At 47.8% G+C, this 12,009-nt stretch overlaps 1 protein-coding gene across 8 annotated transcripts in view; it reads left to right on the top strand.

The window, feature by feature from the left end:
• Window positions 1–12,009, top strand: part of SSH1 (slingshot protein phosphatase 1) — a 65,714-nt gene that overhangs the window by 16,537 nt on the left and 37,168 nt on the right. The gene's annotated exons all lie outside the window — the stretch shown is intronic.

The raw sequence follows: 12,009 nt of genomic DNA, 5'->3' as shown, positions 1-12,009 counted from the left end.
TATCTGTGTGGACTCCTGTTTGTCTGTTTCATGCATCGGTTCATAGTCTGTTAATTGTGTTCTTGACTTCAAGTTTCAAATTGTCCCCGATTTAGCCTGTGAGGTCTCATTCAAGCTGGCTTCCCTGTCCCTTGACGTATCCACATCTCCCTTGAAGCACTGCCTTATTTTCTGACGCCAGATGGCAGACCTCATCTTGTACTTTCCATCCCCCATCTCTGGAATCCCTCATTTCTCCAAGGAGCCCTACCTAGTTCCTTTTAGTAGAGAATGGAATTTCAAAACCGAGGCAGGTGGTGATTATTTTGTGAATCACTGTCTTGTACACCTGGAACTAACAGTGGTGTTAGGTCAATTATACTTCAACAAAAAAAATTTTTAATAAAGAATTTATGAAGCATTTTAATCCCTGTGAATAATAATTGGAAGGGATAATTGATGGATGAGATTAGGAGCTGGGGCTGGACCTAGAAATCTGACAGTGGAATGCAGAACATGGAAAGTGGTAGATACAGGTTGTCACGTTCCATTTATTTGGGTTTTAGTTGATCCATGGGCATATCTGAGAACTAAATGTCCACTAAGTTAAAAAAGCAGAAAATATTACATTTTTTTTCATGTACTCTATATAAAGATTCCTTGAAGCTCTTTCTACTCTCTAAAAACAAACAATATTAATTAAGGACTTTTCTTTTGAAGAAATAAAATTATACCAAATTAATCTGGAAAACAAAAACAAAGAAGCTGAGGTAAGTGTACTTATTATTACTGTTGGGGGCATTGCTCTCCACAGGCCCCTTCAGTGGGCAGAATTGGGGATATGTGGAGGTACGTGCACACGGAAGCACACACGTGCACACACACGTTTGCATCTGTATTTTTTTCTCTATTTAAATATATTGAAAACCATGAATTCAAGCTAATACCTTCAATTCTGATCCAACATCTCTGGGTTCATTCTAGTTTTTTCTCTCTCCATATTTGTAATCCCTTTTCTTTCTTTTTTTTTTTTAAATAAATTTATTTGTTTTATTTATTTTTATTTTTGGCTGCATTGGGTCTTTGTTGCTGCACATGGGCTTTCTCTAGTTGCTGCGAGCAGGGGCTACTCTTTGTTGTGGTGCATGGGCTTCTCGTTGCGGTGGCTTCTCTTGTTGTGGAGCACGGGCTCTAGGCGCACGGGCTTCAGTAGTTGTGGCTTGCGGGCTCTAGAGTGCAGGCTCAGTAGTTGTGGTGCATGGGCGTTGTTGCTCCGCGGCATGTGGGATCTTCCCGGACCAGGGCTCGAACCCGTGTCCCCTGCATTGGCAGGCGGATTCTTAACCACTGTGCCACCAGGGAAGCCCCTGTAATCCCTTTTCTGATAGTGAGGAACCTGGCTCCCATTGTCCCTAAAGTGTTTACTTGTTTGATCAACCCCCCTACCTGCAGCCACCTCTCCGCTGCTCACCACACCCTTTCCCTAACCCAGAGGCCTGCCTTGTTCTGCCCACCAGATGGTTTTCGGCCTGAATTGTTGGGGAAGAGAAGCAGACTTACTTTCTTCACTCTGTGTTTCCCCATGGGTGTCAATTCGGCAGAGGTTCGATGCTTACAGGTGAGACTCCTGGTGTCTTCTCCTGCCTTTTCCGCTTTTTGGCCACGTGAATTTGGACAAGCAACTTGATGTCTCTGAGCTTCAGTTTCCCCCTAGGTGGATGCTGAGGATTAGGTTAATATGTATGACACGCCCAGTATGACACACAGCAAAGATGTTTCTTATCGGTTTTATATTTACTGAGTGCACATCTGAGGGGCGTCCAGAGATGGAGATTGTAGCCTTGGCTCTCAGGACTCCAGTGATGAAGAGAACTTAGTTGTGTTGTTTGAAACACTTGGTTGCCAAGAGGACCTGACTGTAACTGCATTTATGCAGTGAGTCTTTTGTTTTTTCCAGAGGTTGTAATGCTTAGTTAGAGGTGTCTGATAATTGATTGAAGCTTGAGAACTATTTTCCCAGGTTACATGTTTTATTTGAGTAATAGGGCATCTTTTTAATTTATTTTTTTATTTTTTATTTTTTCTGGTACGCGGGCCTCTCACTGTGTGGCCTCTCCCGTTGCGGAGCACAGGCTCCGGACGCGCAGGCTCAGCGGCCATGGCTCACGGGCCCAGCCGCTCTGCAGCATGTGGGATCTTCCTGGACCGGGGCATGAACCCGTGTCCCCTGCATCGGCAGGCGGACTCCCAACCACTGCTCCACCAGGGAAGCCCTTTATTTTTTTATTGAAGTATAGTTGATGTATAATATAAGTTACAGGTTACAATATAGTGATTCACAATTTTTAAAGGTTGTACTCCATTTATAGTTTTAAAAACTATTGGCTATGTTCCCTGTGTCGTACTGTATATCTTTGCAGCTTATTGCATAACGTGGTAGTTTGTACCGCTTGATCCCCTGCCCTTATATTGCCCCTCCATCCGCCCGTCTCCCCACTGGTAACCACTGGTTTGTTCTCTGTTATCTGTGAGTCTTATCTGTCCTGTTCATCCTGTGTGTGCTGAGCACCCAGTGTTGCAGCTGCTCAGAGATGACCAAGGTGAGTTAGTCACAAAATGCTTTGAGGCTGGAGAAGGGTACAGCTCGGCCAGTTTATGAGTATTTACTTCTGAGTATCGACTCTGTTATATGTCAGGCAGGGAGGGAGACTTAAAAAATTATGTGTCCTGGCCCTGGAGTCCCATCGTGAAGTTAAAATATACTGGTGTGAAGATAACATCGCCACCAGTTAGTAGGTAAATAGGTCCAGGAACATAGTTTGGGGCCTTGGGTTCCTATCCCTTTCTAAGTATATGACCTTGGATGAGTGACTTACCCTCTGAGCCTCAGTTTCTTCACCAGCACGGTGAGAGAAGGTGCTGTAACATGTCGAAAGGGAAGAGCATGGCTTGCAGCTAGGGTGGTGAGGGAGGGCTTCCTGGAGAAGACGTGAACGTTGGAAGGTGAACGGGACGTGGGGAGGCAATCAGGAGAGAGGAGACTGTGCTAGAGACCCAGAGTAGAAGAGTTGATGATGACAATGACATAGACGGGGATGGAGCAGAGATTGCATGGAGTGTGGGAGGAATAGTGTAAGAGCTGAAACAAGGAAGCTCTTTATTATAAATCACTTTCGCTGATTGCATTAGAAGCTCCCTGAGGTCCGAGAGTGCCGGATGACTGAAATTTAGTTAGTGACATGGCGTGGCTAACTGGCTGCCGTACAAAGCAAGCACAAGGACTCTGGGTTCTACAGATGCTGCATCATTGGAAGTTCTGGAGCTGGGACGTAATGTAACAAGAGCAGTGGCTGGGAACTAAGGCACAGGGTCCTCTGTTCTCTGCCCTGACTCTCATTAGGCTGCAAGCTCCCGGTACAGCTGTGCTGTCCCATATCATAGCTGGTAGCTGCACGTGGCTAATTCAAATTGAATTAAAATCAAATAAAATGACAAATTCAGCTCATCAGTCACACTCATCGCATTTCGAGTGTTCAGAACATGGGCCTCTATGGCCGGTGGCTGCCGTATTGGACGGCACAGGTGGAGAAGATGTCTTTTGTCTTGGAAAGCACTGCCCTGCAGGGACCCTGAGGACCAAGCACAGAGCCGGGCACACAGTGAGGGGATGTCGCATGGCTTACGGGGCTGGGGGACTGGAAAGGAAAGGGCGCCCTGGAAAGGTTAGGACTTGGCGATCCATGAATATGGGATGGGCTGCATCCCAAAGAAAGGGCCGAGAACCGGGGACAGTTGACACAATTCGTTCTTGGAATTTTTGAGTTATTTCAAAAACATTTCCTTCGTGTGCCTGTTGTTTCTGGCTGGCTAGGTTGCCTCTGCTGCCATTGCGTTTCCTGCACAGGGTGGCCTTTCTCCCTCTGCGCTCACGAAGGGGGCTTAGATGCCGGTGTACCAGACGCTCACGGGAAGATACACCGGCTCCGGCTTCCACAGACGGGGCCTGAGGGCTCTTGGGGGCCATCGGGGAGCTATCCCAAGGTTTGTGAAGCCAATCCAAGGTGTGTTATTTGCTGTCTCGCTTTTCCGGGGTGTGGGGGGGAGCAAGTCCCGATTCTGCGAGCTTGTTGGTATATTCAGCTGCTTGCTCCTACCCATTGGTAGGAAGGAGTGCTGTGTAGCTGGCTGCAGAGAATGTCTCTTACTGTCCAAAATACTTCTGGACATTCCTTCTCTCTGAGAGAAGCCTACGCCTTCTAGCCAAACAATACGTGCCCAGCAGCAAAGATATTTGTAACAAGCCCTGCCAGCATTTCTTGCCAGTGACCCCATTCCCTAAGTATAAGGCCCTGCAGAGCTGGAGTTTCCCTGTTGTCAGCATCCTGCGTGGAGGGGAGCTTTTGGGGGGCTCTAGCTGATCAGCGTGTCAGGTGAGTTGTTTGCTTAGGCCCCGAAGAATGGCATATGGGACAAGGCCTTGCTGAATGCCCCGTAAAGGACAAAATAAAAATAAGGCCTCGGCACAGCCCGGGGTCTTTGTGACTTTTGAACTTGAGTTGAAAATGAGGGAGGCACCCATGGGAGAACAGTGAAGAGAGTTTTCCGTCTCCACCTGCAGGCCGCTCACCTTACTTCGTGTACAGGTCTTCCGTCTCCTTTGCATCTTTACCAGCTGCATTTTGGTAGGAAGGGGGTTCTGGATCCATCTAAACCGTCGCCAGGAGTGGTTTTAAGGTAGACTTGCATCCATCCAGCTCTACCTGCTGCTCCTGCGGCTGCAGGTCACAGCGTCCTGCCGTCTGACCTCGGGATTCTACAGGAAGAGCCCTGAACTTGAAGCCTGTCAATCTCGTCCGGCCCCTTATGGGCCGTACGACGGCAGACACGTCGTCTATCTTCTCTGTTTTGGTTCTTTCATCAGAAAAGTGGCACTGTAAGAATTAAGTGAAGAAACGTAGGGACAAGCTCTCTGTAAATTATGAAGCCCCATTCGGATTGGAAGTATCGTTGACTTACTTAAAATAACCCTCGATGAGTGGCTACTAGGCCTTCGGGTGCTGAGCACTCCTGGCTCAGCCGCTCACCCAGGGTTTGATTCTTAGCTTTGCACGTTCTGAAACTGGAGTATTAGTTCACTCAGGGATGATCAAGTTCTGAGAAACCAACTCATGCTAACCAGACTTATAAGGAACTGACTTATAAACCTGAATAGACATTTATGAATTCTCAGTGGAACCTCTTACCACAGAGACCAGATCCTCCTCCCCTGTTCCCTGGAGGGCACGTGTAGCAGAATCTTCCTACTCTCCTGCTCCTTTGTCCCTGTTTATAGGTCCTTCAAGGCCCAGCTTGGTGGTATTTCAGGGAGATCTCCCTGGACCCCCCGGCTGGGCTGGGCATCCCTCCCTCCTGTGTGTGTGTGTGTGTGTGTGTGTGTGTGTGTGTGTGTGTGTGTATGGCACCTTATACATCCCTGCATCGTGGGACCTGCTGCGCTACATTGCAGGTACTGTCCTGCGTCTGTCTGACCCACTAGACTGTGCTGTTGCTCCGGGGCAGAAACCGTTTCCGTTTCACTTTGAACTCCCAGAGTTTAGCACTGACCAGGCACGGTAGGGGCACAGTCAGTATTTAACCTAGATGGAATTAATGGAACCTCCTCTTGGGAGTGTTCACGGGCACCACCTTTTCTGTAGTGACAACTTTATATGCATTCCATTTTTTTCTTGAATTATCGTCAAGCCCACTGGACAAACCAGTCTACTCAGTAATCACTGGGCAGAGCTGAGTGCGATCGAGAGTTAATTCTATCCATGCAAAAATATCAATAGTTCAGTTTGTTTCAACCAGGCCAGTCAATTTGAATCTTTTTTTTTGAAGTATAGTTGATTTACAATGTTGTCTTAATTTCTATCCTTTTTTGAGCTTATACTTTTTTGTGTGTGTGTGGTACGCGGGCCTCTCACTCTTGTGGCCTCTCCCGTTGCGGAGCACAGGCTCCGGACGCGCAGGCTCAGCGGCCATGGCTTACGGGCCCAGCCGCTCCGCGGCATGTGGGATCTTCCCGGACCGGGGCACGAACTCTCAACCGGACTCTCAACCACTACACCACCAGGGAAGCCCGAGCCTATACTTTTATGCTCATTTTCTCTGGGTTTTTTTTTTTTTGCAAGAGGTAGCATCAGAAATCCTAAAATCATAACCGGTTAATAACTTCCTGTTTCGTCATCTGTAAAATGAGTATAACAATGCCTGCTCAGCCTGCATGGGAGAGCTTCATGAAGATCAAATAGGCTGACAGAGTGCTTTGTCAACAGCAGAGCTTATCAGAGGTCTGATCCCTCGTTATGATTGTCACCTCAGATGACTGTAATGCGGGGCTGCCTTTCAAGGGCAGGAACACCTGTGAGTCTGAAAGTATTGGTAGAAGAAGGGCACATGCAATTATCTGCTAACCTGTTTTGCTGCTTCCAAGGAGGGTATTATTTTGTTTTTTTGACCTAGTGTGACCTCCCTACATTGCACCTGATTGTGGTAATCTCCTTCCGAGAGGACCACACGTTTTTATTGGTGTTATCTTCCACCAGCAGAAACATTTATCGTGTACCTACTGTGTGTAAGGTACTCTTATGAAGGCCACAAGGGGAGCCAGTTTCCTCTGTGTCTTCTGTCATTGTTAAGTTCAGGGGTTCTTAGCCCTGGATGTGCGTCGGGACAATTTCTGGGACTTTTAAAAAAGCAGATGTTGAGGACTTGTCACAGACCTTCCGAACTAGAATTGTCTGACGTTAGACCTGGACGTGAATATGTTTTAAAAGTTTTGGGCTTCCCTGGTGGCGCAGTGGTTGGGAGTCCGCCTGCCGATGCAGGGGACACGGGTTTGTGCCCCGGTCCGGGAGGATCCCACATGCCGCGGAGCGGCTGGGCCCGTGAGCCATGGCCGCTGAGCCTGCGCGTCCGGAGCCTGTGCTCCGCAACGGGAGAGGCCACGACAGGGAGAGGCCCGCGTACAGCAAAGAAAAAAAAAAAAAAGAAGGAAAAGTTTCCTCGGTTCTTCCGATGTATGGCGAGAGTTGGAAATGAGGAGCGTTAGTGTCATATTCTGTAGTGTGATGTTTCTGCACCTGATGTTTCCCTTCTTCAAGGAATTATGTTTCTGAGTGGCCTGGCACACATCCAAACTGCCCAAACATAGACCCATCCCTTAAGGCTTGGCTTAGCGTGGTTCTCCTTAGTCTGCAAATATTTGGCTATTCGAATGAATGAACAGAGAGCCCTGTAAGTGAATATCAGAACATACCCATAATAGACCAAGCATTAGAACCCAGAAATATGGATTCCCAGACCAGTGCCTTGTATTTTCTTAGAACTTCCATGTGCACCAGAGTCACCAGGGGCCTTGGTTGAAAATGAGGTTGCCCAGGCTCTCCCCGGGACGCTTTCAGGAGCTGGACTGGCTTCCTTCATTTTTCAGAGAGGAAAGAAGGCCTTCCCCGCAGAGCTTGGGAATTAGACGGGGTGGCACAGCTGAGAGCCTCGTGTGGCCTCTACCACGTGGTGGGCGCTCGGGCAGTGGTGGTGCTCTTGCTGAGAAGCAGCTTCTTGACCAGCATGGCTGTGCTGCTCCCCCCCCCTCCAGCCCCCCAGGATCCCCATTCAGTCCAGAAGGACCGATTGATGTGTCCTATCCCGTTACTGTGATGGTGGCAGCCCTGCTGCTTGCCCCCCGGGGGCTGATGCCCAGTCTTCTCTCTCTGAGGATGTTTCCCTGCATCTTTCCCATGCCTCTGATGCATTCACGTGCTGGGAAGGAGGACTGGGGATGGGTCCTGTCCTTACTCCTTGGTGATGCTGAGCTCGGCCGTCAGGGCAGGCAGGGCAGAGGTGGCTGCAGGGTCTCCGCTCTGATTCTCACTCTGGACGGGCAGGGGCGAGGGCGTTCCAGGGGTTAAGAAGGTGGGCGTGGGCCCGAGAGAAGTGGGTCTCATCCCATCTTGTAAAGATTACGCTCCTGCAGCTGAAGTTTCCTCAACTGCAAAATAAGCATACTTGTAGTGTATGTTTCACTTAATCCTCTTGTGTGAGGATTAATCGATCGTTTGGGAGCTGGGAGAACCTTCCAGACGAGGCCCTCCCAGAAGTCTGCTCAGTGCCCTTCCTTCACAGAATGTTCCAGAACCCATCACTTAGACATTTCCTTTTCCCAGCCCTACAGGGTTCCTTTGGCAGGGGACTCATCCCATCCTGCCCTGCACTGTGGTTGGTTGCACGCTTACTTTATTTCCAGCTGCTCCTACTGGGTGGGTTTCGGGGTCCCGGCCCACACCCTCCAGGGCCCGCACCTGCCTTCCCGCTGCAGCCCGCCCTGCGCCCCTTGTTTGAGGTTCTCAGAGCATCTCCCAACCTCTACCTGGAATGCCATCCCCCACACCCCAGATTTGCCTCCTCCAGGAGTGATTAGCACGACCGAAGGATTTCCAGAACGAAACGGTGCTTGTGAAAACACCCACTAACTAACGGTGGTCGCTGCCCACGGTCACTGTTGGGTGAATGGATGGTGATATGTGACGGTTTGAACAAGGATGGGGTCCTTGTGGCTCGGGGCGGGTTACTGGGCCACCAGCTGTTTTTCCTCGCGGTTTCTAATACACACCCTGCTGCTCATTCCCAAGGCCCACTGCAAAGCTGTAGGAGTAAAGTGATTAGAGGAACTTCAGCTGTTTTGCTCCCTGTGAATGGCCCTCTTTCATCAGGATGTGCAGGGACAAGGGCCTTTTTAAACCCAAATATCAGGGAAGGACGAGAGTTCCACCAGAGCCATTTGCCATCTGGGTGGGAACGCCGTCGGGACGGGGACTCTGCTTCTTTGGACGGCTCCGTCCAGCCTCTTCTTCAGACGCTTATCCTTCTCTGGAGGGCGGGAAAGGCAGGGGCTGGGGGCAGTTCAGTTCATGATGTGACCACGGCAGTCCCGGACCTTTTCTGTTGTACTGACGTCTGCACCTCCAGCCAGCCAGCTCCCTACTTCTGCTCTTCAGAGGTTTCCAGCCCAAGTTAGTAAGTATCGCCACCGCTGATTTCTGCCCCCCCTCGCCCCCCGCCCCTGCCGTGTCTTGGTTTCTGGATGACACTGACTGTTGCTGCTCTGAGGGCTGGGGTTTTCTGGAGGATCCTGTCTGTCTGCAGTGCCCTGCAGAAATTATGAGCCCGTGTCATCTCCTAAAACCGGGGTCTGAGACATATCTGTATTGTGGAGATAAAAGCGGTGAGGATGGAGGAGGGAGGCCAGGGGCTGAACTTGTTCTTAATCCGCCGTCAGGACTTTTCCATTTTGTTTGCCTGGGTCTGACCTCCTGGAGCTTTAGTCGCTCTCTTCAGGGCACCAGCATCTTTGGGCAGAAGGCTGATTTCTCCATAGTTGGGATGGGTGGTTTGTGAGTTGGTTTCCTTGTCCCCAGAACCTAGTAAAGTACGAGTGCCCCCCACCCTCAACCCCGAAATGGATTTCGTAAGGGACTTCCTTCCCCGGCGGGGTGTCTTGAGACTGATGGATTGAATCGGGTTCTGCGCCTCTCGTATCAGAGCCCTGGCCCCTGGCTGGGAGAGAGTGTTCACGTCAGCCGCCCACAGGGCGCAGGAGGCTCTGGGCCCAGATTGAGCTCAGAGCAGAAGACGGGAAACAGGGTCATAAAGAATATCTGTGTCTCGTTTTCCCAAGTCCCATGACTGCCGTGCTCTGTGGCCTCTCGCCTCCGAGAGTCATCCAGTGAGGTTTTCCTCGTGCTGTATCTGCTTACTGTCTCTGCAGATGCAGGACCATCTCACGGGCTTGGGATGATGTGTTGTTCTCTGAGCTTCCCTGCAGCTTCAAATCTCCTCTTTACAGTAAACGCCTGTGACTAATTTCGGGAGGAGGACAGAGGCACAGTGTTCAGGGCCCCCGTCCACACAGCCCCCTGACTTCACGTGTAGCTGGGAGGCTGTGATTCTGTATTGGCCTCAGGAACACTGAGGAGCAACTGGCCTTGTAAGTGATCACGGGATAAAACCAGCCTATGCTTTTGCATTGTTCCTTTTTTTTTTTTTTTTCCCCAAGGAAATGTAAGGGAAACCAAGGGGAATTTTTGCCCATGATTTCCAAGGCAAAGGTCACCGTCAATGGCTGGCTGTTTCCAGAGGGCTCAGGTTTCTGGTCAGTATGGATTTTTTTTTCCTTTTTTTTTTTTTTAAACTCATGAACAAAAAGAGGTTGATGATGCCTTGCAAAGATTTTTTTCCCCAGCTGCTTCGATGAACTGATTGTTGTTTGAAGTTTCATGTGTTTTGGAGTCTTTTAGACAGTGATGAGAATAGGTAGTAAGTGATCCGTGTCTATCTAAAACAGCATAGTTCTGAAAACAAACTCAGTTGTAGGGTTTTAAGGAAGGAGTGGGTGATAAGTTTCGGGGGTGGAAAAGTGTTGAGTAAGTCTGCAATTTGCTAAAACTAGACAACCTGGATTTTCTGTTGGCCAATGGATGCTAAAGAGCTTTTTGTCTCCCGTGGGTAAGTGAGACTCACAGAAAGGATGCTTCTCGTTTCTTCCATTATTTATAGTCCTGGGCTCCTCAACACTTGAAACTTGCAGCACAGATACGGGACTCACAGAGTGGAAAGGATGACTTGGCAGTACATGCATGATGGTAGATGCAGAAGTGCTGTCCATGTGTAAAGCGTTGCCTTTAGGAAGGAGAGAAAGCCAAGTTGTCCGTAACTCAAAGGCCTGGCTGAGAGGGGCAGAACTGAAACCTTCATATTTGGTATTTGAGCCGTCATGATTTTTAGCATGAGAATTTAACCAGAAAAATGAACAGATTTTATTGTGGACTTCATAGTACAGAAGACAACCATTTTTCAGTTCCAGGAGCTGCTGGCTTAAATGCTAGTCCATGTGGTGAGTTTTCTTAGCTCCTAGGGTTGTATTTTAGACTTAGCTGAGTTTTTTATTCCAGGATGAGAGTGTTTAACTACTTACATTAGCTGTCTGGGGCAGTGGTGATTTTGCTGTTTTATATTACAGAAAATGTCCTTGTGTTTCTGTCAGGAATTGCTTTGCTTTCTATTAAAAAAAAATAGCACTCCTGTTACTTAGAGATTTTTTTTTCAAATCAAATTGTTTATTGGTTGCTGAAGAGAGAATGAATGATTTGTATAGTTTCCTATAATTTGAACTGTGATCTTCTTTCACAAAATTAATAAACATGAAATGTTTTTGCATTGTAAAGTATAGTACATGTTTTATATTACTTTGAAAATTAAAAAATCATTTATAAAAGTTAATATTTGCTCAATATAGTAAGTTTGGAAGATGCTAAGAAATAGAAGATAATTATAGGTGGTACAACCCTCCCCCCACAGGAAAAAAAACACTTAATTTTGGTGTATCTTATGTGTAGGTTTCAGAGATGATGTTATTTTTAAATAATTGGTGGTAATTAATAGCTAATATAGTCCATTGGTTTATACAGTCTTAATTTCTGCATAAGATAAAGATTTTGTTTTGGTAGCCAAATCGTGAAAGTGAAATTTTTTATTGTAATTTTTAAAACTATATGTTGAATATAAATGTGATTGCTTTTATTAAAATAACAAAGACCAAAGATTCATTCTGCTGAGAAATTCATTGGGTCAACTTGAGATTTTCTACAGGTTTTCCACACAGCAAGCTTGACTAAGTTAAACTGGTCAATAGCCACCCACTTTTCTTAAGATGCAAACAAATAGTGAAAGTTGATTTCATCTTCCTTGTATTCTGTAAAGGGAAGACACCAAGAAGCAGTGAGGTTGTTAAAAGTTCAGAGAGTTAGAAGCAAAGATCAACAGCAAGAGTACGAAAGATTCAGAAAGGGGGCCACCCTCTGCTCATCAGAGAGTTGGTCTCTATTTTTAGAAGATGTTGTATTACAGAGCGGTCCCTTTACAGCATCCTGCAGGATGGGGCTCCTAGCTCTGGAGGACCCCACGGAGAACCTTGGGTGTTTTAGCCGAAGC

Source organism: Phocoena sinus, chromosome 14, assembly GCF_008692025.1.
Source record: "Phocoena sinus isolate mPhoSin1 chromosome 14, mPhoSin1.pri, whole genome shotgun sequence".
NCBI lineage: Eukaryota > Metazoa > Chordata > Mammalia > Artiodactyla > Phocoenidae > Phocoena > Phocoena sinus.
Note: the sequence above shows the minus strand (reverse complement) of the source record. Positions and strands in the feature narration are given on the sequence as shown.